General features: G+C 34.9%; 1 protein-coding gene and 1 non-coding gene across 2 annotated transcripts in view; one reads left to right on the top strand and one right to left on the bottom strand.

Annotated features, from left to right (window-relative positions):
- The window catches only part of LOC107992818 (class A basic helix-loop-helix protein 15), a 137,134-nt gene that overhangs the window by 71,807 nt on the left and 37,460 nt on the right, over positions 1 to 27,867 (bottom strand). The gene's annotated exons all lie outside the window — the stretch shown is intronic.
- Trnas-cga (transfer RNA serine (anticodon CGA)) lies at positions 21,358 to 21,439 on the top strand. Its single transcript has one exon. It is a non-coding gene; the product is annotated as a tRNA-Ser (tRNA).

Raw genomic sequence — 27,867 nt, 5'->3', positions numbered from 1 at the left:
ATATGTTTTCTCGTGAAGTAGAAAGCAGTAATTAATATAACGATTATAAATGCTGTTCCACGGCTGTCCTTTTTCTCCCAGTTCGTTTAACATTTCCCTTGTATCATCGTCCTGTCGGCCTTCGCTGCATTCAACCTTTGACGCCAAGGTGGGGGATTATGCCAATAACGTGATTGACGTTGCAGCTGATAGTGCCGGATAGCGTACGTTTTTTTCATAATCCTTCGACGATCGTTCGATCTATCCTTTGATAGTACTTGGCGGGTTAGATAAGCGCAATATATCGAAACGTAAAATGTTTCACACGAAAATTATTAAGAAACGACACGATATATCGAGCGATTTACGTCGAAAGAATACACTTTGAATAATACCAAGAATTTCATAACGATTCTTTTAATTTACTTTAAATTACTTTTCGAACACGCGATTATCGTGTAAAATAGATTTCTTTCTAAAACCGTGAAATCCGCAAGAAATCGTCCTCTCACGCGATAAATCATTGTCGCGAAAATCGTCATTAGGAGAATGGCACCTTTCTTATTTCTCGAAGTTGAAGTACTCGCACGGAATGCTATTAGTAAATGTCATTCGAAATAAACAGCCGTGCTAATATTTTTTTTTTTTTTTTTCATTTTCCGTAATTAACGTATCTTCGCTTTCCGTTTCTTCAATTTACATATTTATCGTTTGATAAATTATACATTTTATTCGATAGTAAAAACCTATTCGTCTCGATTCACAACGGTGATGAACATCGAGCAAATTGGTGCACAGTATTCACGCAAGTTAGAAAAAAAAATACATTGGAAAATACAAATAAAAATTTCTATTATTCTATCAATTTGCTTTACGGAGATCCAATCCAATCTTTCCCAAGGGAGAAATCGAAATCGATCCACGTGAAATCACTTAAACCCATCGTCGTCGAATCGTGTGTGAACGCGAGTCGCATGATTAATCGAGCGATGCTCGTTTCCACGGATTTTGCATTGTAACGCCGCGAAGAGGCTCTCTTTCCTCTTCGAAATCGGCGCCGTTCACTTTCTTTGGAACGACTTCGTACACTTGAGGAGGCCAAGCAGAATTTCTTTTTTCTCGCCAAGGAATCCTTGCGCGAGCTTCTCTCCACCTTTCCATTTCCTTCTCGTTCCAACACCTCGTTCCCTCCTTGGCAAGGATCCGGGTGAAAGGAGGATCGGGCGAAAAAGGGACGTCGCTCGCGCTCGATAAGGATAAAAAGGAGACGATTGGAAGAGGGAGCGCGAGGGAGAGGGGGAAGAGCTTCCGTATATTTCTTTATAGGAATATAGATTACTCTTTGTAAACCGATTAATTGCTTTTGATCTCAAAGATCGTTTAATTTCGTTTATTTTTCTCTGCGCTTATCTTATCGGCTATGTAGTCGATTTTATCGATAGCGTGTATTTTTGTCACGTTGGTCGTATTTATATGCTGTTTAATAGGTGGAACAAAATAATTTTCTTTTTTTTTTTTTCGAGAAAATTAATATCATAATTTATCGAGACAGAAATATAATTGCATATAACCTATTTGTTATCACGTGTTATCGTTTTAATTATTTAACAATAAAATAAAATTTTTAAGTACTACAGGCATTGTTAAGATATTTATCCGTGTGATAAAATAATGTAATATTGCATCTCCTATGCGAATTTCGTTACATGCACATTCATTGAATTAATAAATTATTAATAGAAAGTTTTTCAATTACGTTATTAAGAGAAGGGAAAAATTAGGAAAAGATATCTTCGAGAGATATAACTTTAATCGACGAGGTTTTCGATCTCGATCACGGATCATCCACCGTTGTCAATCGAATCGTGACACTCGAGGAGCGGATTTTTTGTTGTGGGCGATCTAAGCAAACAAGCTGAAAATCCCGCGATCGATTTCTGCTTCCGTCTCGAGCGTCCCGTGCGAGAAGACGAAAAAATAAGAAGCAAGAAACATACGAGATAGTAAACCTTATCGTACACTTGTCGATTTTCGTAGAAACTAACCTAACCTAACTTCTAATCTAATCTAATCGCTTCTTAAATCTTCAAACTTGATCACTCCTCTCCTCTATATATATATATATCTGTTCGAGTAATTTCTCGAATGAACAATTCCATTCTGGCAAAAAAGATTTACGCTGGAACATCCGATTCTAACCTAACCTAATCGTACCTCTCTCACTTTCCCCCTTAGCTCTCCTGTTGTCTCTTGGAAAATCAATTATTATCTTGTTCCCAATTTTTCAAAAATTAAAATTCAAAAATGGAACGTTCTTCTCGTTTCCTTTCGAGAATCCTTGCGAAATTCAAAATTACCCCCCGGTTGAGATTCTAACCTAACCTAATCGTACCTCTCTCACTTTCCCCCTTAGCTCTCCTGTTGTCTGTTGGAAAATCAATTATTATCTTGTTCCCAATTTTTCAAAAATTAAAATTCAAAAATGGAACGTTCTTCTCGTTTCCTTTCGAGAATCCTTGCGAAATTCAAAATTACCCCCGGTTGAGAGAGAAAGAGAGAGAGAGAGAGAAGCGAAAAAGAAACAATTAAAAGCGGAGAAAGAAAAATGAACGGACACGCAAGCCCATTTAAACGTATTACACGGGCAGGTTAGGAATAGAGATGTTAATAAATCGTAGCATATCGATCATTAATACGGGACAGGATTAATGTTTCTCGAAGCTAGACGGCTGCAGACGATTAGGGATCTTGAAATTACAGTAGGCGGAGTGTTGCTTAACCCGAATGGAGACGTAATGCTCACCTTCCACTGTCTAGGATTACCATAGTCGATTTCGACCGCCGTCTGCCATGAAATCGCGGTATCGGTTTTTACGTGTTGCGCCATTTTTTCCTTTTCCTCCCCACCCCGCCTATCACGCGCCTATCACGCGTTCACGAGCCAAAGGACTAGTAGTATTTACAAGGATTTAATTCAATACTGGCCGTGAGAGGATTGAGACACGACACGATTTCTTTACGGGGCGTAAAGGCGTAAAGGGGCCTGCACACCACGATCGATCGGATCGTGCGATCGTCGATATCCGAGAGGAAAGTTGCATCAAGTAGGGGGACAGCTTACGTTAATCGATTATAATTGATTGTTCCAATGTTTTTGACCTTATTCTTTTTTTTTTATATTCTTTGTTTTCAATGTTTTACGTATTTTTTTGCTTATAAAGTGTGCAATCTTAAAAAATTAATTAAAATATCTGCTTTACTGTTTAGAATCGTACACTGAATGTATCTTTGAACAAAATAAATTATAACGGAATGCATAGAAAATGATCTCGAAAGTTACTTCGATTTTTTCAGAAACGTTGGAAGAACATGAAAGCATTGATCGTCAAGTAATATAAAATGTTGTCAATGCTTCGACAGATTTTTAATTCCTTTTTTTATTATTATTATTATTATTTGGAATAATTTTAATTTGAAAAGAAAAAAAATTAAACATGCATCGATTATCCCAGAAGAAATTAATGAGAAATCAATGAAATTTTATGATACAATATGCTATAAAAAGAAAATAGAAAGAAATTGTGATTTTTATGGAATAATCTAATCATCGTTTGAGCAAAAATTTTGTCCAAGAGTTTTTTAATAATCGATCAAATCACGTGTAAAGTATAAATCCCGTGAATATTTTTAACAATATTATTTTCCACCGGTTAACGATCATGTGCGCGCCCCTTAATAAAAGGGAGAAGAGAATCAACGTTTCGTCTCGACTTTTTCCCCTTTTGTCTCCACCATTGTTGTCCACCATTGTTAAGGAGATCCTTTTATATTTAAATTCGTCTCCCTTTTGCGTATCGAGCGAATCGGGAATTGGATATTACGTAACAAAGTTGGAAAGTAACGAGGAAATATTCCCCTTTCCTCCTCCTTTTTCATTTCATCGAAAAATATAGATTACCCTTTGATTTCTGTACCACATCATTCCCACGACTCGATCCATTTTTACTCGATCGTGCAAATCGTCCGATTTCGCTCGTGGTAAATAATATTCTTTATTCAACGAAAGTGAAAGGGAAACGTGAAATTCTTTCTTTCTTTTCTTTTCTTTTCTTTTCTTTTTTTTTTTTTTGATTCGTTACGAAATATTTATCTCTCGTTACGCGGAAATCGCAATACGATTTTTACAATATCTTGAGAGAGAAGGAAGAAGATGAGAACTTTTATCTTTCATTCTTTTTTTTTTTAACTTTTTTTTTTATCGTGTATTTATCGTGTACTCAATACACTTGCAACAAAAAATCTATACTCGATCGAGGATATTACGGAGATTAAAGTCGGTTTGCCACACTTTTCTGTTGTTTGCAGTCTGGCGATTTATTTGTCCCGGCGATTATCTAATCTAATCTTCCTGGTGGAGTGAGATTTAAGATGCGATTCTCAGTTTCGAAAGGAATTAAAAGAAAAAGAAGAACGCGTTATTTTTTTTCTTGAAAAACTCTTAAAGCGGGTGAGAAAATAATAGAGCACGTAAAGGAACAGCGAGATCGAGTATCGGAAAATGGATAGAGTCCGCGCTAATCTAATCGGGATATATCTAAAATGGCGCTTGTAAATCGTTCCAGATCGCGTTCACCTGCGAAATAGGCGCAGTGAATCTCCTAACCACTGTTACACATCTCTCCTCCCCCCACTCCTCCTCCTCTCTCTCTCTCTCTCTCTCCGTGTCGGCAGGTTTCTCGGTTACAAAAGAACACGTCGGTAAAGGCTCGACCGATATTGCTCCGCACCCGGAATCTAACTAGCGAGCATATAGATCAAGAAGACGTTTCAAAGACGCGTGGTGGATTGGTTCCGTGGCGATCCACACGGTTTGGAGAAGGCCGATCGATACGTGTTTCTTGCAGCCGCCAAGAAGCCGCAGGAAAGTGTACGTACGGCGTACGAAACGAGAGGAGAAAGAGTGAGAGCGAGCGAGCGAGCGAGCGAAAGAGAGAGAGAGAGAAAAGGGGGAAAAATGGGCGACGAGGTATTCGAAGCCAATGTAAATCTTGGTTGCATGCAACGGACGATGCAGCCGCATTTTATTCGCCGGCTATTGCCTCGTATATCGAGTAACCATACGGGAGATTCGTTGCGAAATGAAGATATATATACGCGTGCGCAGATCGGCTCACGGTGGGCTCTTCTCGTAATCACCCATCGTTCGCTTCATTTTTCACTCGGCCGGCCTCTCCGTCTTCTCCTTTCTATCCTCGTATTATGCGCGCATCTTTCGCGTGACGCGCTTTCGTATCATCAAGATTCTTTTCTTTTTAAGAAAAGGGAGAGGAATATTTTTCTAACAATAACAATTTGTACGATTCGTTTAAATCAGACAGCTTTGCGGAAAATTTTTAATTAATACGATGATCAGTGGAGAGATTCGAGTATCTTAATGATCAATGAAAAATAAATAGAACGAAAGAAAATTTTGACGAGCTTTCCAATTATTTCCTTCTAACTAACAATTTAGTCTCCGATTACCGAATACATGTCTCTTTTCTTCTCGATCATCAACCTTCGAATTCGATTCATCCAACAATTTCCCCCCTCAAATTTCTATCTCCCCTTCTTTATATTTATCCCACGCAATTATTTTTCTTACGTATTCCTTTCTCTTTCTTCATCTATCCTCCCTCATCCCCCTTCGTCGAACCCTCTCACTCGTTCCTCTTTCCTCTTGTTTCTCTCTCTGGAGAGACCTCTGGTTCCACGGAGCGGTGTCTCCCTCTGGGAGACCCTCCCCTCCCGCCACTCTCTCCTTTGCTCCCGAGGCTTCGACCTGAATCGGTTGGGAGAAATTGCGCCCCGGGCGAGGGCGGATTCCTCTCCATTGCCGGTTGTTCCTTCACCTTTTTTATTCGACCGGTTACCCTCGATCCATTATAATTCGTTCTTACCGTTTTTCGACCGGTCTCAATTGATATTTTAACCAGCCTTGTTAATAACATCTCGTTTCGTTTCATTCTTGTCGTTTAAAGTTTCGAGAAGTATTCCTTTGAAGTATCATTTGGTATTATGATCATGTAACAGTAAAAAAAAGAAATGTATTTTCGATGCAGTGTTAAAACGAGTGTCGAATAAAAATAAATGTTCGAGTTAATAAAACGTCATTTAAACGTCGTAAAATCTGATATTTTTTTTTTTAAGAAAAAAATTTCAAGCTTCGATTTATTTTTAATATATATTGATATTAAGAATATCTTGTTTACATATTTGATACAAGGTACTAACATTTAATATTATCTATAATATATAAATTAATTTTTAATACTCTTAGGAAAGTATACGAACTCTCATGATTCGTTTAAATATTATACAAAAATATCAAATGTTACATGGGCAATCGAGAGTTAACTGCCAGATAAGATAAGAATAATTCAATTATTCGAGAAGTAAAAAAATTTAATCAAATACATGATAAAATGGTACATTTAAAATAGTCAAAATTTCCAATTACGATTATTACACAAAAATCTCTCCACACTTCTTCCCACCTAACCTCAAACATCAAAGCGTCGCGTGCTCGACATCCCCGTTTCTTCACACATGACGATCTACGTCGTAAATCACGCATCATTCCCGGCTTGAATTATATTCCTGGCGACAAGATTGCAGCGTGACGACCACAAGATACGGGCAACACGAATTGAAAACATTGTGATCGCGATTTCGAGCAGCTGCGCGGCTAAAAGTCATGGCCGTCCCAAACCTCTTTCACTTTATGGCTAAACGTTAAGTGCATTCTATCGGTCAGTCGGACGTGCTAATGGTGGCCGATCGATAAAGATATCATTGAGATTCGCGGTGGTATAAAAGGTTTTCCATATCTAAGCGGTATCTAAGCGAATCTTGGAATCAGGAAGATCGATACAATCGTAGAGGAAAAGGAATAAAAAATGGACGTTTAGAAGTATATTATAAATCTTTTGTACAACCTAAAAAAGGCGCGCTGGATGTATCACGCGATGAATAATGTCGCTCTGTAAGATTAAAATGGTCGATGGAAGAACATCGAATTTGGGAATTTTCGAGAAAAAGTCCGTATTGAAAGCAACGGATGAAAATAAATGATTTCAAGTAGTTATATCTCATTTCAATTTCAAGCAAAATTGGTCCAGGTATGGTGAAGAGAAAGCCCGTCGAACCAGGCCGATTCGACAAAAATCAATTACATTTCTATGTAAAAGAGCGTATATATATATTTTATTTATACTGGGCATTACGATCTCGTTTCACAGTTTCATTTATCTCTTTCCACGACAACGCGAGAACGAATTGTGCGTCAAACGAAAGGAACAGGACATAAACAACGCATGGAATACGAATTCGCCACGGTATAAAAAAAGTAGAGAGAGACGGAGAGAGAGTGTTTTTCACGGTTCGTTTTTAAATAATTCCACGGTTCTCGCGATGACAGATTTACGATAAAATATATTTCGCACGTTTGCGAAGAATTCCAATCAAACAAACCGGTAAAACACGTAGTTTATTTTATTCCGGGCGTGTAATGTTACTGTTGCAACGATATCGTGGTTTTTTTTTCCCCCAATCTTCGAAACAAGATAAAGAATGAAGCAAATATTTTACAAATTATTACCGGAATTCGTTTTGATTAATTTCGAATAAATCGATTTATTTTTAATTCCAAGGTGGTGTTATTCGAATTCTCATTGCAGAATTTTAATATCAAATACTTGAAATTCTCTCGAAAAAACCTCCATCTCGATTAAACTCGAAACTTTAAATCTTTATCGAAATATATTTGTTCTACAGAGTTTACCGTTTCGAAAATCAATTTTGAGGTAACTTTAGAAAATTAAGAATTAGGAAAATCGATAGGTAAATTCTGACTTAATATTTGTTTCACGCGAGTGATTTACTAATTAAAGCTTTTCAAACAACTTTCTAATCAAGTTTCACGAAAAATTAGACCGGTATTAAACGCAAATTTCATCCAAATCTCTTATCAGACATTTAATATTCGAAAATTCAATAACTCCTCACCTCACTCTTAATCACTTCGTACACAGTAGTATCGCAGTATCACACGAACGTGTACAAGTAGTTTAAAGATGAAAGCTGATAAAAAATAAACACGTAATAATATTAATACGATGAACTTCGTTGTCAGAACTTATACACGATCCACTCCATCACACACGTCGCTTTAAACTTCAACACGATCTACTTAGTTTCAGAAAATTATTTTCAACTCGATTTATTCGAGAAGACTTCGTATAACGGGTATTATTCATTGGGGAATAGAGCATACGGCTGTATAAATTTCATTGCAACCTGTTCACGTGGAAATAATCCACACCTCTTTGAACGCGAAACACATCGGTTTTCTTAGATCGGTTTTCCAGGGAGCAATATCCCATTGGATAAGAAAGTGGTTATAAATCTTCGGTTGCGCCCTGTCGTCGTCGTGGATATAATCTCTGTCGGTTGGTTACCGTCATCGACACACTCTTTCGCGCTTTAACAGGGCACGTTTAACGGGCCAGAATCGAGAGACATAAATCTCGTCTCGATTCGTGGATAATTTACGGCCCCCTCATGCGGAACGCCTCGAACCCGAGACCCGAATTGTTTTTCGTGATCGACAAAGTTTTTTGAACGTTCGATCGGGAATCGAGATGTGTTTATTCTTTCGACGAATCGATCTTGATGCTACGAGAATACTAAATTTTGTTGAATATTTTCCGATTAATTCTAAAAAAAGCGATAAAGAAAAAAATCTTCAGGATTAGAAGAAATGAATTATTCTAACTATTATTTTTAATGCGCAATTATTGGCAAACAGGTAATCATGATAAATCAAAAACTCAATAAATGTCTTCATAAATTAATCTAGATGTGACAATTAGTGTATCATATTTTTATTTTTTTAATAAATCTTTAAATAATCTTTTCTCATTTTTTTTTAATAAATTGCTAAAAAATGAATTATTAATGAAAATATAAGAGAAAAATTGTCCATTAACCTACATGTAATAGTATTAAAAATTCCAATATATTAAAACCTAACCTTTACCCTTCTCATTTATCCAACCAACAAACCAACTAAGAACAACTATTACATGTACCATAGGCAAGTTGTACTAACCACCTTTTCAACTCGTACAATCCGGCAGCGAACAGGTGGCAAATCGGCGACTTTATAAATCGAGGGATCGATAAATCTCTTTATGAACCTGTCTAGTTGAACGTAATCTGCGCCAGCGCGAGTGAAAGGTCCTGTACGCGCAGGACGAGTTCCTTATCCTTCGTCGCCGGTGCCTACCACAGATCGACACGTCGAAATCGTTACGAGATTTAGCCCCGACAATCCGCCACTATCCTCTAAATTTTCCAATCGAATACATAGGTGTCGTCTTTTCGATCGAAGCGACACTATTGCCGGCGGCCATTCGGGTAAAAATGTCGGCCGTTGTTGGCGCATGCGCGCGAAATATCCGTGCCGAAGCGGCGTCCTCTGTTCGCGTGGAATGTAGCAAAAGTGTAAACGTGTAAAAAGTCCTTGGCGGAGAATATAATTAACAAGGAGGAAAAATTCGCCGGCAACTTTCAATCGACCAGACTCGAATCTCGTGTCAATTTTTTCCTTTTTCTTTCCTCTTTTCTTCTATTCAACAGCAACACCGTATAATTCAGACGTGCGCGCCTCGGTTACCAAGCGATTGCGTATATACAACAAGCGGTGCTCCTTGTCGCGCGTTCTTTTCATGTAAATCGGGTGTCGGTACACCTATGCGATCACGCCCCGAGGTGGGAAAAAATGGTTGCTCGAGTGAGAGGAAAACCGTGGAGAGTCGTGAAATATTGGAAGGTAGTTAAAATATAATGGTGGTTATGTTCGGTGGTTGGTTTATGGTTGAATAATAAATTTGAATGTTAGACGTCTGGATTTGTGATATACGGTTAAATGTGGATGGATTATTGATGATCGTTATTAACAACAGAAACTTTATTTGGAAATGAAATGAAATTTTCGTTTTGAAATATATTTGCTGAACATACAGTAGCATTTCACCTAAAAGTACGTATTTATCTTTATTTCTTACATTATTTCCATTAATTTTCTAACGATAATTTTAATCGTATAAGTTGAAGAGTGCAATTTCGAGAGCAATGAAGACGTCAAAGGTTACTCGAACAATTCCAATATTCCAGCTCGATAAATTATAAGCCTTTAACAGGCAGCCCACAATAAATCGAAACGCAGAACTCTATTATTGTCGCCTCCGACGCGTTAACATAGCCTTCCGTTCCTTCCTTTCATCTCTCGATACTGGTCTGCATTGCGATCCGCTTGTTCGCCAACCGGTACCAGATAGCGAGTAATAAATGTCGACAGGTCGGTCGAGCAATTGACCGATAAAAATTTATCATCCACAGATACTATGGACCGTCAAATTGTTCAGATGCAATATTACTCTTATAGATTTAGATATCGAATAGAACTGGAAAGTAGCTCTTCTTTAATCTTTAAGAATCGCGAACAGATTTTGGAAATTGTAGTTATTTTTGCACATGTTTTTATAGAAGATTGCGCATTGAAAAATTTTATATTCGTTTGCGTAAATTTATCGAAAAATCGTGTTTCTTGATACAAGCTGATTTAATTTATTCTGATCTAATTTAAACGGTTATCGCATATGTGCAATTTATACATAAATGTTTGACAATAAATAAAAAAATGAATTATAACTAGTAGTAAAAATTGAAACAATGTTAAAAATTCATTGTGTAAATTTAATATACGGTGTTCTAGAAACGTAGAATAAAATTTTTGTATACGAGATTTTCGAAAGAATTGATTTAAATAAAAAAAATAAAATATCTATTCAATACAAATTAAACGTAAATTTCGATTTAGCTAAACGCCTAATACGTCTTTACATCGTTACGGATCGAACGAAACTGTGGTTACGATACAGTCGTGGCAATAACACGAACCGTACAATAACGTTCCACGCGTCTATAAATAAAGTCACCAAACAGACGTCGCTCGACATTTATATTTAGTACAAGTGTGTCAGTACAATAGATTTTATATTTTATATTTATTGATGAGTAATATAATGAATAATAATATTTTAATATTTCATCGATCTTATATGTGATTTAATTTATAAAATTAAAACTAATATATTTATTTTACTCTATACATTTTTATGCAATTATGAAAAGTACGAGGCATCGTGATTTATCAAATTATTATAAAAAAGGAATGGCAAGAAATTATTTTCTGTGGAGAAAGCCTCGGGACATCATTGTGTAAAAGATATATTAAATGGTGTTTTTTTTCACGATATAAAATAATTCGAATAGCTTGATAATTTGAATTTTATGCGGGCCCAATCGCGAAAATGACAGAATAGCGGGATAAAAAAAAAAAAAAAATAGCGAAATGAGGATGGAAATTAATTAATTTTTAACGATCAAGATAGAACATTATCCGTATTATAATGCTTGCCTTGGAAATAATTGGCTCGTTCTCATTTTCGGCATCCATTAATTGTGTGATAAATGTAATTTCTTTTTTTCGTTATATCGAGCCTAAAACAATATTTTTTTTCCCCCCCCCCATTCTTATATGTAAATTGATATTCTAAATGGAAGTATTTCATTTTAACGATGGTATAAGAAAATATTAATTGGTAGTTTTATTGACTCAGGGTCAATTTTCTTTTTTTCAGATTGCACACGGATCCTTTGAAACTTCTTTTTTTTTTTATATATATAATTTTAGACAAATTAATTAATTATTTTTTGTCTTTCTCCACTGAATTTTATTACGAGTCTTCTCTTCTCATTTTATTACAAGAAAGTATATTTTAATGTTGCGAATTAAATTTATGAAAGGAATGAAAAGTGTTCGCCATTAGGAATTCTTAAATAAATAATTCATGTAGGATATTATGTATACGGAAAGGAAATTGTATTCGCGCATTGAAAAATAACGTTTAACATTATAATATTCATTTATATGCATTGATAAAATAGTTTTAAACGTACTTAAAATGTACATTTTCCACTTTATAACTTCCATTTCTTAAACTTCCGAACCGTGCGAGATAATAAAAATACTCGATGATTACTTTCATAAAGATAAGTGATTCTTTACTTTATTAAAGAAAACGCGAGATTCTATCTATCTGTGCCACAATTTTTATTAAAAATATATATAAATATATATATATATATTTTTTTTTACAACTTATTTATTACTCGCACAATTTTTTTTATTTTTTCGAAAATAAATTTTTATTGCAACGATTAAAAATTCGAACGTTTTATTTGTACTTTACGTATTGTAAAATGCGGATACGGTTTTTCTTATTCTCGTAAAATCGATAAATTTTAAGACTGCAATATATTTTTACGAATATTTCACGAGTATTTTTACAACGTCAACGCGCTGCACAGAAAATAACAAAACACATTATATTTTTTGATCTTCTTATTCATTTCTTTTATTTATCGACGAACTCGCATTTGGAAGGGGAGAAATTCCTTCTTCAGATCTTGACACGAAAATGGACGAATTATAAAGAACGAATTCGTCCTAATAATTTCAGACTCTTTTCAGCATACGTTATTACGTCTGATAATTCTCTTCGTTTATCGACGGAACTCACGTATGGAAGGGCGAAAATTCTTTCGCTCTTAATAGCGTAGATTCTTTTCAGCATAATTATCACGTATTTGATCATTCCCCTCGTGATGGATTCAACTTCATATTTCCATCTGGAGGATTATCGAAAATTCTTTTACTCAGGCCTTAATGCACACCTTGTATACATAAAGGTGGACGTTATTCGTAGCACGGAGCGATGAATCGAGGGAGTACTTACTCGAGCATTCATCTTCACGAGGAAGGCTGGTGTAAGAACATGTAGAATCGTTGGCCCCGGCACGAGTTTCGAATAGAAACGGCCTGTGAATACAACGGGCACCGCACCTAGAATGCCACGGATCCCGTTGTTCCTCATCGAAAACTGATGTACGGAGATTGAATGTGTTCGGCCAATGAAATTCAATGAAGCGTGTGGCTGCGCTTTGACTCTTTGCATTCGATCGCCTGTTTTTCCAACCCAACCATTCGCTTTTCTCATTCTTGAAGTCGAAACATTCGTTCTCTTTTTAACTCCGTGTATTTTTATTTTTATTTTTTTTCATTTTTGAATTAATTTATATTTATTCCTTTTTTTTTTTTTTTGATTCGGGAAATTTAATATTCAGGTGATACGATAACAAGAAGGAAAAATATTGTTTCAAATTTACGATCGGTATATTTTTCTTAATGTTAAAAATCGTGTTTCATTTTTCACGTCAGAAAATTATAATTTGTTTTTTTTTCATTCATGCCGTCATAAAATATTGATTATTTTACACCGTCCGTCATAAAGTGATTAATGAGTACTTTTTTTTAAAGTCATTTTTAATAAAGATAGATCCTCGTTTTGAGTTGTTAATACAAACATCATTTGGCAATTTCCAATAATCTCAAAAGCGTTTAAATTCCGATGCTTCCAATTTCTAGATTTAAACTATCGTTCTTCGAGTTAACAGTTACTCTTCTTCAATCCTTGTTATCAAAAGAAATAATCATAAAAAAAACATGGAATAATCAAATACAAAAGTAAAAACATAGAAAAACCAAACAAATTTCGGATATAAAAAATATTACAAAAGTTGTTCCATCCAAAGTTGCTCGCGAGACGCTCGATCCCATCGCTACTATCCCATCCTACTCGCGGGACAAGAACACTTTCTCCTCGAGCTGCGCCTTTCTCGCGGTTGCAGGATGGCCTGGCAATGGGATCCGTGGCCCTGTGCCCGCACGCAGGCCACACTGTGGAAATTTGTCCACGGGGATCGGGGCCGGCATCGAAAATAGTTTTGTAATTGAATTTCAATCGGATCGCGGACGCCTGTGGCACGGCGCATCCTGCGTTGCGAAAGCGTTGCTACGATCCCTCGAGATCAAAGGAGAGAACCGTTCGTTCGTTCGTCCGAAGTAAGTGTAAGTAAGAGTGAGTAACGGTTTAGTTCTTCTCCTCTCCTTCGTGGCGCATGCGGCGTGCGAGGCACACACCGTTTACACGTCTGCTACCATTGTGATTCGCCATAGCGAGAGTAAGGGGATCGTTTATTTCGTTTCTTTGCAAATGGATCGGCGCGGCGGAGACACGCTGCGCTGCTACCATCGGTTTCCATGCAAACAATTCTGTTCGTTTCGAGGGGAACGAAGGTTTCCAGGCAAATTCGACGTTTTCAAAGAGGTGAAAGCTATAGAAAATAATTGGAGAATTGTAGATTGGATTCGTTTCTTTGAAAATCGATGCTCAGACGATTTGAATTAGAATTTCTGGATATTTCTGGACTTTTGGATCTAGAAGTTGTAAGAATAATTTTTTTATTCTCACTTATCGGTATTATATCTGCAACGTTGTAAAGAATGGCCTCGATTATTCGAATATCGTCTGAATTTTTATCGTGTCTCTTAAAGTTTTAGGTTTAATGGCCTATTTTATGTCGTTTTTTGCTTCTAGTCGAGCGTCCTTTATATATATATATATATATATATATATATATTTTCTAGTGTGCTGCGTTTTTTTGTCCCGGTTAAAATTCAGTTGGCAAAATTGGGGACGGTTGTTAAAAGATTCGATATTAAGATAAAACGATATTAATTATCTGCTTAATTCTCCAAATTACATTTATCTTTTTGCAATAAAAATTTTATACGATATATTATTTTTCGTGTTCAATCGCGAAACTTCGGACGGATGTATTATCTTTTAGTATAAGAAGAAGAAGGAAAAGGAAACGGCAAGACGAACGTAAAGTGAACGTGCTCGAGCAGTGAATCGCGGTTCACCCGTTAGATTCGCATTCTTAGCGAGTACGCGAGTCCTAGTTCTCCGACTCTCACCCACAACAGCGTCGAGAGCAGATTCCAGAACAGAATATATACCGTCGTATCCTGTCTATCCTATCCTACGTTATCCCTATCCATCTGTCTGCGATCGTTCAAAGCCGGAGTTGGAACGTATGTATCACGTGTACGAATGGCGTCTTTCGAAAGTATCCTGAACGATTGCTAACTTTTTCATAGGTACAGTTTGTTACAAGATACGTACTTGGAAATACAATTTGTTTTTATCGCTCAATTTTCTCTCTAGTTCCTTCCTTTTTTTTTTTCCTGGAAAATATCCGTTAAGGACAAATTGTAGAAATATAAGATGATCAAAGGATCATTTCGAGTCTCTTTATTGGTTTTAAATTTTATACACGGCGAATTATCTAAATGCTTATCCGATATTTCGGCTCGGATAATCGAACAATCCGGATAGCGAAGCGTACACGTATTACTTAATACCGATTTATGATTATAGGAATTGCAAGTAAAATCGTTTATTAAACGATAACAAGGGTATTACCGTAATTTGAAATATAACGTATATTATGCAAAATATATAATTTACATATATCGCTATGTTTATTTCAAGAGATGGTGGTGATATTTCATAATTATTAATATAAATTGCAAATATTACGTATTGTATGTAGATTTTTAAATCCGAGCACGTGTTACGTGCGTGTTTATTAATAAAGGATACGATTACAGAGCTCTTTCTTATCACCAACTTTTCCACCCCATTGAACATTTCCCAGCGGTTTTTTTCAACGTTTCGTTGTCGACTCGACTCGCATATTTTCAAGCGTCGATTTTTCACAATATCAACGCGCACATTAGTTCCGTTAGAAAGTGAATGTCAAAGGTTCGCGTTACGTTTCACGGCAAATGGCGAGATAAGAAACGTCGGCCACGACTCGCTGCACTTTTTTTTTTTTTTTTTTTTCTTTACCCCGTCTGCTTCCTCCCTTTTCCACCGTTTCCACCTTTCAAATTTTTCGCGCCCAAAACGATAATTGTCCAATTCGTGCAGAGAAAAAGGAAAGAAAAGAATTTAATTATCTCCATTAGATTTTTTATCGTTTCGTATGATCTAACCTAATTGTATCTTTAAAGCTACGTTTATTAAAGGAACAATGTAAAATAATATGTTACAAAGTCTATCTATTATTTATACTTTCGTAATTATCAATTCAGAAGATAATTGTCTAAATTGAATTTAATTATTTAAGTTAAGTCAGGTTAAGTTTTATCGTTTCATTTATCATTATCATAACCTGGGTATAATTAGTTATCTTTATTAAAAGAATAATGGTGTAAATAATCAAGGACAAATCTATCTATTATTTACACTTCTGCAATTATTCCATTGAAAAGGTAATTGCCTAATTGAGACAACAAAGTGTTAAGTAATAAATTTAATTATCTAGGTTAGGTTAACTCGAATTAAGTCTTTTTATCTTTTTCATTTATCATTATTCTTCAATTTCGAATCATGAATATCTTTATTAAAAGAACAACGTGAATAATAAAGTATCTATTGTTTATACTCTGGTTTTTTGAATTATCAATTCAAAAGATACGTTGAATTTAATTATATAGGTTAAGTTAGATTGAGTTTTATTATCGCTTCGTTATTTAATTTAATAAAAAGTATAATTAATGCAGGTAATACGTTCGCAAGAACAAATCTATCCAAAATTTGTATTTTTAATAATAATTCATAATACTTTGTCGCTAATCATACCTGCGTAACAATAATTTTCCGCGAGAAAGAAAGAAACTTTTCCCTTTTCGTCCCCCCCAACAGATCCCATCAGTTTTTCTCATCCTAACTAAGATATTTTCTCAAACTCTTCATCGATCATTCATCGAATCGATCGTTGAAATATTCCAATCGATACCCCATCCTTACAAATTGTAAATGATGTGTACATTCATGGATCAATTAACGAGTAATAACACGGGAGTAATATCACACGAGAGTAGTTAAATAACACGATACGTGTACAACCGTAGAAGATGAAAATGTCGTCTTTCGTTAAAATGTCGTTAATCATCAAGAAAAAAAAAATAATAATAAATAAATTATATTTCTCCGTTGGATATCGTTTGTTCGAGAAAGAGTTATAAAAATGTTATGAACGCTTGAATCTGCATGTAGGTAAGGCCTTAATTATATTCTTTCCTCTTTTTTTCAATGACACAATTCCCCCTTGCGTTTACAATAATTGATAATTTTCTCACAAACACTCTCGATGATACAATTTCTTAACAATACGTTCCGTCCAATTGAATTAAATTACGAATTAATCGTCACTGATCGTTTTATTTTATTGATTCAAACACCGTTTCGAAGATTTTGAAAGATAAAAATCGCGTTCGTAAACGGAGTCCACGATATTTTTCTCCATATTATATATTAAACAAAACTGACAAAATTCAGATTAGCTTATTAAAATTTCCCTTCCAAAAATATAATTTATTCGAACGATCGCGCAACGAGAGTTCAAATTCTGAAACAATTCTAAAATGTATCCTTTTCCTTATAATAATAATAATCGTGTTTGAATATAACAAAAGAGAATGAAAATTGGAAAATATCGTACCGCAGAGGGGGAGGAAGAGGAATGGAGCGCGCTTCCTCGTCGAGTCGTTTTGCATTTATTCTCGGTAGAATCCGGACGTAGAAACCGGCGAGCTAGCAACCAGTCACAATCAGCAATCTCTCAAGCAGTCAAGTCCGTTTGCGGCTGTTCCAGATTGCGTCCTTGCCGGGTGCAACGGCATGCGTGCCGATATATATAACGGGTGTTCGCGATCCGCCATTTTTTTCTTTTTTTCCTCCCTTCGATCGTAATATAATTATATAATTATAGATCGTAATATATTAGATCGTAATATAAAATATCTCCAAAATCATTCGATCGAAATCTATTATTTTTATATGATAAATAACGGATACTTTTTTTTTGGTTAATGTAAATAAGTTTTAAGAGAAATATTTCTTTTCTTTCCTTCGAAAATCAATCGTATATAATTTTAGTCTTATTCGATCAAATCTATTTTTATAAATAAATAAGGGATACTTTTTTCCTGAATATTTAATATAAATAATGTAAATATTTAATGTAAAATAATGTAAATAATGTAAATAATGTAAATAATATAATTATAGTCCCCAAAATCATTCGATCGAAATCTATTATTTTTATATGATAAATAACGGATACTTTTTTTTTGGTTAATGTAAATAAGTTTTAAGAGAAATATTTCTTTTCTTTCTTTCGGAAATCTATCGTAATTATAGTGTCATTCGATCAAATCTATTATCTTTATAAATAAATAAGGGATACTTTTTTTATAAATATTTAATGTAAATAATCGTAATATAATTATAATCTGCAAAATCATTCGATCGAAATCTAATTAATTATTTTTATATAATAAATAATGGATACTTTTTTTTTGTTTAATGTAAATAAGTTTTAAGAGAAATATTTCTTTTCTTTCCTTCGAAAATCAATCTTATTCGATCAAATCTATCTTTATAAATAAATAAGGGATACTTTTTTTATAAATATTTAATGTAAATAATCGTAATACAATTATAGTCCCCAAAATCATTCGATCGAAATCTATTATCTTTATAAATAAATAAGGGATAATACTTTTTTCCTGAATATTTAATGTAAATAAGTTTCGAGAAGTATTTCTTTTCTTTCCTTCGAAAATCAATCGTAATGATATAGTTTCAAAAATCATTCGATAATCGATAAATGAAATCGATTCTTATCATCTTTGTAAATATCTAAAATGTAAATTAGAGTGAAATATAATATTTCAAGAAATTTTTTTTTTTGTATTTCTTTTCTTTCTTTCCTTCAAAAATCAATTATAATGATATAATCTCCAAAATCATTCGATCGATAAATAAATCAATTGTTATCATCTTCATAAATAAATAGGTATTTTTGTATTTTCACTTGTAAATATAAAGTGAAGTATTTCGAGAATTATTTTTTTTCCTTTGAAAATCAATCGTAATATAATTATAGTTTCCAAAATCAAATTCGATCGACAAATAAATTCTCCAAAATCATTCGATCGAAATCTATTATAATTTATAAATAAATAACGAATATTTTTTTTCTAAATATTTAATGTAAATAAGTTTCGAATGAATCAATTGTTATCATCTTCATAAATAAATAACATAGATACTTTTATATTTTCACCTGTAAATATAAATCTAATATAAAGTGAAGTATTTCGAGAAGTATCTTTTTTCCTTCGAAAATCAATCGTAATATAATTATAATCTTCGATATCAAATTCGATCGACGAATAAAATCTATTATCTTTATAAATAAATAAGGGATATATTTAATGTAAATTATTTAATGTAAGTTTCGAATGAATCATCTTCATAAATAAATAACATAGATACTTTAATATTTTCACCTGTAAATATAAATCTAATATAAAGTGAAGTATTTCGAGAAGTATTTTTTTTCCTAATATAATTATAGTCTCCGATATCAAATTCGATCGACGAATGAATTCTATTATCTTCATAAATAAATAATACATTTTCTATTTTCCACTTGTAAATATCCAATAAAAAATAATAAAACTTTAACTGATTAATATAAATGAATCAATCGTTATCATCTTCACAAAAAGAAATAACGGATACTTTTATACTTTTCCAATTACAAATACACGATACAAAGTGAAGTCCGTAATATTTCTTGAAATATTATTTTCTCCTTCGATTATATCGAATAATATCGAAATTTATATAATATTTTTATAATATTTATATAATATTTATATAATATTTATATATTATTTATATAATATTTTCGATAATATCAAAATTATAACATACGATCTAACGTCTACTCCCCGCTTGTAAATATTTAATGTAAATAAAGGGAACTGAAACGCAATATTTTTTTCTTTTCTCGTTATCCACCATTATCCTTAGCGATCTTCGCTCTGAAACGCGATTTAAAATTAAAAAAAAAAGAAAAAAACTCGCATTGTATCGTGATCAAACGTTTCGATTCGCTTGGAGAAGACAGACGCGAAAAAAGGAGAGAAAAAAGGAGAAAAAACACACGTTCTGACACACTTTTCTCACGGACGGGAAGGCAACGGTACACTTTTCTGCCCGGCCAAAAGAATCCGAACCACGAAATCGACGCATTCCATCCAATTAAAGGAATATCAATGATCCGAAGTACGTTTACCGTTACTTCCGTTGCACGCCACTCGTGAAAGTACTCGCCTTTGTGAAAAACAACCGACCTTCTTTCTTTTCTTTTTCCTTCTCTCTTTCAAGAAACGCGCGCTCGACTAGAACAATGCACGATTCGCCGTCGACGAGGAGCCAAATGGAATTTCCATCGAGTGAGAGGCAACGAGGTCGATTAAGATTTTTCACTTTATACAGTGATTGGAACCAATTTCAGACTTGCTTCTTAAAACACATAATGGTTATGAATTATTGAATATTGATAATTATTGATAAAATTATTGAGAAAATTCTTGAGAATTATTCTTTTTTTTTACTATAATATGAAGCAGAGAGTGAAGAGCGAACTTTTACTTTTCACAGAGCGTGTGTTATCAAAGGTTATTAAATATTCTTTCTCTTCTTTCCATCGTTCTTCCTTTTTTTTTTTCTGTGAATTTTCTCGTCTTTTCCACGATATAATAAAATAAAATCGTCGTGAGAGATTTATAAAGCTCATATGAATCACGTTCGAAGATATATATTCTGCGTTTTCACTCGAATTGACGTTTTCGAATATTTATTTATCGAGAGAGATGAAAAAAAAAATCGATCGAAAGGGAAAATTTTTTCTTTGAAGTAAGCAAGAAGTATATCCTTATTTACGAGAGAAAAAAAGGCGAAACGACCTTTTTTCAACGTTTTTAAAAATCTTTACGGAAGAGAAGAAGAGAAATTGGAGGTACGCATCGTGGAAATAAGAAAAGAAGAAATAAAGATTCATCGCACATAGATATTCACGCGCCATTTTATTCAACCATTATAAACTTTTCTTCGATCCTATCTTTCAGACATCGTCAGTCGTAAAATTTTCCAAGCTCGTTACGATTTATTGGAGGATAAACATCGATACGTTTCGATGTTCCTTTGTCTCCTCCCCTCCCTGCTTTTTTCCGCCCCAAATCTTTCCTCGGGATGGATCGTTAATTGGAGATTTCTTATCAGTGAAAAAAAAAGAAAAAAAACGAAGAAGAGAAATCGCGCTTCACGCGAGATATCGTGGAAAAACGATGTTTTGATATTCGTTCGATATTTGTTTAAATATATTGGGGGTGGTTTCCCCCAATTTACCCCCAGCGCGCAACGAACGTACAAGGGGTGAGCAGCCGTGGCCGAGTGGTTAAGGCGTCTGACTCGAAATCAGATTCCCTCTGGGAGCGTAGGTTCGAATCCTACCGGCTGCGAAGGATATTTTTTTCTTCCCATTCCGGCGGCTCGCGACTCGAAATCCGTTTACTTTTACGTAAAATCCACGTCGACTAATTGCCCGATCGATAAACACTTCGTTTATCGATTCATTCGTTGTCCACGATTCGCTTTACTTGGTGCGAATTTTACTTGTTGAGAAAGACAGACGTTTAAGATAGACGTGTCTCTTCTAGACGCGCTGCATTCGAGGGAAACGTAATTTTTCTCTCGTTCAATGTTGTATCGGATGCGAAGATTCGAGGCACGTGGAATAAAATTTTCTCGGTCGGTAAAAAAGGTTGAATAGCTCGGTCGACGCAGCTGATTTAATCACGTGATTTTTAACGTGTGATTATGACATTTAACGCTACCTGCGATGCGTATATATATACACACGCGCACATACACACATGTATACGTGGAAAATAACGATTAATTGCAATTTGCCAGTCTGGAATTATGGAGGAATTCGAGGGAGGAGGGGGAAGAAACGGGGCAAGAAGCGAATAATCAATGAATAAAGAAGATCCGGCCGGTAATTCGAGCGGAATTTTTCATCGTGCTCAATTATGGCGGACCGTTAAATGGCCGGCCGGCAAAAGCAAAACGTCGTCGCCGATCTCTCTCCTCGCGGCTTTAATAGTTCCAGTCGCATTCCGCGTCCAACCGGGTAATGAATGGAATAGCTTGCCGTTAATTGATCCAGCTTTGATCCTTCCTGGCCGGGACCCCCGTTTCTCGACAGGAGGGAACCCAGACCGCTTTCTACCGGTGAAAACTTTCTTTCCTCTCTCGGACCGTATTTTCTCGAATAAAGATTACTTATATAAATTTGACATATTGAATTTATATAAATTAATATTTAAGCGAACGAAGCGAAAGATCTCTTGCTTTTTTTCAACCTGATCTCGAGATAATTGTTTCTTTTTTTTATTTTTTTTTTTTACAAAGTTTTTTTACAACAAGAACTTGAAACGAGACGCTCGTGGATCTCTAGCGCGGTAAAGAGGTTAACGAGCTGCAGCAACAACCGTCTAAAATTCAGCTCGCATCGAATTTATTCTCCCGAGCTCGTTTATTCATTTCGACCCCGACCTTAACAGGAAGCGGCAGTCACGGCACGCGTTTCACGCTTCTCATACATATGATGCCTCTTCCAATTCGTCTCGTGGGAATGTAGGCGTTTTAAAAGCGAGGACTACGAGAAACGATATGTGCGATTTTTAATTAATTTAAAATCCTAATCTTGAAATTTATTTCGAATCTGAACTTACTCAAATTTTTCATCTGTTCAGATCCTAATTCAAATCTAACTCAAATCTACTTTATTACTAAACCTGATCTACGCTTACCTCGAATCTAATTTAAATTCAACTCGAAACTTTATTCTAAACTCGATTCAAATTTAATCTACTTTTTCCCTCGAATTTAAATTGAACTCTACTGTACATCAAATCCGATTCAAATCTTAAGAGGTCAAAAACTAACTCGAATATCTACTAATTACTAAATCTAACTCAATTCCTAATCTAAACTTTGTTCGAAAACTAACCTAATCCGACGAGAGGCAAGATCCGAAAATTCCAATTCTAACCTCCAAGTTAACCTAAATTCGAGCACGAGCTACGAATAATCGGCACGAGTCGAATATCGATCCACGATCGAAGGTCGAGTGCGCGGATCATGCGTATAAGCACGGTGACGGACACGAAGCACGCCGGTTCGTGACTAACTGTAAAATGGCGAGTTCCGCTATTCCTTTGGTCGGAAAAAGGACGACGAGGCGTCTCTCGGCAGGCGTGTGGGGCACCCAAGGTGATCGCACGGCCTTGTGTCACGTGTTCGCCCATTAACGTCGCCTCGTATGTAGGCTACGAGAGCGAGACACCGACAATTCCCATCTCTCTCTCTCCCCGGAAATCCGAGCTAGAAGAAGCGTTTGTCTCGCTTCTTTATCCCGCTTCTTCTCCCCCCTCCCCCGATCTCGTTTAGATCTCGCGTGGAACGCGCTCGCTCCGATGCGCTTTCACCGAGCCCAATGCGGTTTTCGATTATTGCCACGCTAGTGGGAATGGCGCTGACTCATCCGGTTGTGCTCGATTCCCGGCTCGATGGGTCAACGGTCTTTCTCCGCGCCTTCCTTTCCACCATCTCGCTCGATTTCGCGCATCGTGAGCTGGACACACGCTTTTCGTGCTTTTATTTATACGGTTTTGTTTCATCCCGCGATTATTTCTTTTCGAAAAAGTTTATACGGACGCGACGGTTATCTACCGAGGGTAACGTGTTATAAGGTTTATTGGCAGGGTAAGTGCGTTGAAACGATGACGAACGATGTTTTCTTTCTTTCAGCGATTATTTTACGTATCGCGTAAGTAATTGATCGCTTCTGTTGCAGAGGTGTTCTCTCCAACGATCAGATAACACGTCTTTCACGGTTAACAGGTTAAGTGATTAATTATATTTAATAATTAGCCGCACACTCGATACTCGGCAAGGCTAATTGGTATATCCAAGCGCCAAACGTTAATTAGTCGACTCGTTAATAAGTGGAGGTAAGTTGTAATTAGCTCGGTTTGCAAAATTTTTTCAGACTCAGATTTCCATTTTGACGATTGTTTTATGAATGTTTATTGTGATTTGATCGTTCTTTTTTTTTTTTTTCTCAAACTTTTATATTTAAATGGTAAATTTAAGATATGGATAGAGCGAAAAAATTTTAGGAAAGTTGTAATTCGTGAATTTCGTGTATAAAAATCTGTATTCAATTGAACAACTTGTGAAGTTCTACAGGAATCTAATTCGATGAAACTTCTAATAGCAAGGTAGAATTGGAATTCTACGAAGTACACTTTGCACAACTATTACAAGAGAAATCTAATTGTAATTTCTAATATTAAGAGAATCCTGTTCCCAAACGGCGACATAATTTTACGACAATTTTCCAATTTTTAATTTCGATCAAAAGTAATTCGAATCGCGAATATCTCTTTTAAAAACATGAATTATTTGATAACAATCCTGCCTGCTTTATTTCCAACGGAAAATAAAAAGAAAAAAATTCTTCTCTTTAAAAATCTAATCTTGAATAAAATTAACTCTAAAATTATATTCAAACGAATAAATTGAGAAATACAGAAAACTAAAAAATAATTTCTAACCAGTTCCAAAATTAAATTCGAACGAACACGACGATAAATTCAGAAATACACAAATTCCAAAGGAATATTGACAAGAAACTAAAAAATAACTTCTAACCAGTTTCAAAATTAAATTCGAACGAACACGACGATAAATTCAGAAATACAGAAATTCCAAAGGAACATTGACAAAAAAAAAAAATAAACTCCTTAAAAATCTCTCCAACATCTTAATCCTCGACTCTAAAACCAAACAGACAAATACAGAAATATACAGAAATACATATATCGTCCCGATGACAGAGAGATTATTTGTATCGATCCTCGACGAAGCTGAGTCGCAGAAACGTCGACGACCTCTCCTCGAGGGTTTCAGAGACAATGGCGAAGCGTTTTCTCCGCGAGGTTTGTTTAAAAGCCGATATTAGAGATATCAGAGATATCGTGGCTTTCTTTGGCGATCTTTAGCCCCGATTTCGAATTAGAAACTATTAACCATAGCTGGATATTAAGTTATCGTCCACCTTGAGATCTCTGTAACGCAAATGTTACGTCAGATATCGGTTATGGAAATGTCGATGCAGCGTTAAAATTACGTTTGAAGGATTGAAAACAAATCTTTCTCAAATCAGCATCCGATCTCATCCTTGTTTTCTCGTAAATAATATAATAATAAATATAATAATATAATAAATATAATATATAAATATAATATAATATAAATATAATATAATATAATATAATATAAAATTAATAAATTAATAATATAAAATATAATATAAAATATCTCGTGAAGATCGTGTGTGTGGAAATATGGAGATGGAAATTATTAGGTGTTAAAAGTCGTTTGAGTAGAATTGTATTCAAAATTGAAGAAATTAAATCGTCGATTTCATCCTTGTTTCTTATATATACAAATATTGTATATAAGATGGAATTATTATCCAGTTGTGAAATTAACTTTTTAAGTAAAATTCAATTTAAAATTATCCTTCGAAATTGATTTCATCCTTATAAATATTTACCTACGAATGGAAATATGGGGATGGATGCAAGATTATTACCTAGTTATCGACTTAATTTTTAAGTGAAATTATATTCACGAGAAATCCTTGCGGTTAAATTAGTATTTAATTCAATCAATTTCATAGATAGTACGTCAGATATATACACATATATTAATGAAAATGTGAAATTATTACCCAGTTGTTAAGTTAATTTAAAATAGTATTTAAAATTATAGCCGAAGAAATCATTGTGGTTAAATTAACATTCGATTCGTATCTACAACGTACTCGTCTCCGATCTCTCGAATCCCTTCTTCTTTCAAACGTTTCTTCGATCAATCGTTTCATTTATCACGTGTTCGTTATTCACGAAAGTCGAGATCGATCTCGAGCGCAAATATACGAAAAAAAAAAAATTTTTCAATTCATCAATCAAAAAAATAAAAACATCGAAAATACGAGAATCCCTTTCTTCTTCGTCGTCACACATGTGTACACACATCGCCTCTACACGGAGAAAGTTTCTACGGAATCGATCGAAAATATGTAACACGGATTTTCGTTTACGCTCGTGGATCGAGATCGATTAATACCGCGATAAGAGGGATCGAGTATAAGGGTCGAGCTTTTTATTTTCCCCTGACACAATGAGAAACACAGTGGGAGTTTCTCAAAGACGAGGCAACGATTTCTTGCAATTTTATTTCGAGGCGATTTTAATAAAATAGATCACGTAATCGAGTTCTTCGAGCTATTTACATACAATCATTTCGCTATTTTCTTGGAAAAATTGGTTAACGTTCACTCGAAGATTGACTTATCGAAAGTGTTCGAATAGCTGAATTATTGTTCGTAACTCCAATTGTTAAATTTTTCTAATCGCTGTTTAAAAATAGCTCAGCAGTTGGGGAGCAATCGTTCTAAAAATATCAAAAACAATTATCTATCTAATCGAGTATCAAAGTTATCAAATATTCCAATCAATAGCATGAAAAAGTACGAAATACGAGAAGAAAATATATATATACTTGGAGAAAAACAAGGCACATTGATATTATCACACAAACAAGAAGATCGAGGGGATAATTGATTTATCGAGCGGCAATTAAGAGAGTCTCGTTGCGATTACACCCACCCCCGTCTCGAGCAATCGAGGTTTTATAAATCACACGGCGATATTCGGCGGCTACCTCGGCCGGTAATTTATCCCGGGATCGAAATCGAATAAATTGCGGGCCGATAAAAGGTGCGCGACGCACACATTAAATTAACCGAAGGAAATTAAATTCCATCCGATGTCGGCCGGCCCGAATCGGGTTCGAAACGACGTTATCCTTGCGAGCAGAACTTTGTTACCGGGAGAGGGAGGAGGGGGAGGAGAGGGGGAAACAATGTAATAAGAGAGTTTCGTTTAAAAACTCTCGGTTGTACCAACATCTCGGTTGACAAACGTTCAATTAAGCTGGAACTCGGATTTTCAATTAACGTTATAGCTCCCCCCGTATCGGAGGGAGGGTTATCTTTTGAAACGTTAGATAGGATTTCATTTGTCTTCCCACGATACACGGGTTCCCTTGCGTTTCCAATTTTTTCACGTGAACGAAATTAAAATAATCGTGTTCGATTTCCTTGCGTTCAAATTTAATCATAATTTGTCACATTTCTCTCTTTCTTTCATTAAAATTTTAACTATCGATAATACGAAATATTTCTCCTCGAGAAATTTCAAATGAATCGATGCTTGAGAAAGATTAAAATCTGCGGTGAAAACAGTTAGAACTTGTATTATTGGTTCGAGTTCCAAAAAGTTTCCTAAAGAATCCTTTTCTCGTATTAATATTTGAACGATAAAACGAAAAGCATTCTTATATTCCGATACTTTGAAAAAATTCCGATATATTCCGAAATTTTTATTAAAAAAAAAATCCGATATTGGTTGCGAAAACTTTAATAAAAATTTAATTTTCATGATTCCATTTCTCCCTTTATACTTAAATCTCTTTGCGTCTCTTCCATTTGATATCATTTCATTCCGCTACGAATGGCAGACACGCGCGAGAAACAAGGACTGCCTTAACGCGCACGAAGAAGTGTACGGGAGCGCGCATGCGAACGATAAAACGAAAAGCATTCTTATATTCCGATACTTTGAAAAAATTCCGATATATTCCGAAATTTTTATTAAAAAAAAAATCCGATATTGGTTGCGAAAACTTTAATAAAAATTTAATTTTCATTTCTCCCTTTATACTTAAATCTCTTTGCGTCTCTTCCATT

The sequence above is a fragment of the Apis cerana genome, linkage group LG1 (genome assembly GCF_029169275.1).
Source record: "Apis cerana isolate GH-2021 linkage group LG1, AcerK_1.0, whole genome shotgun sequence".
Taxonomy (NCBI): domain Eukaryota; kingdom Metazoa; phylum Arthropoda; class Insecta; order Hymenoptera; family Apidae; genus Apis; species Apis cerana.
The sequence above is the reverse complement of the archived record's forward strand: the minus strand, read 5'-3'. Positions and strand labels throughout refer to the sequence as shown.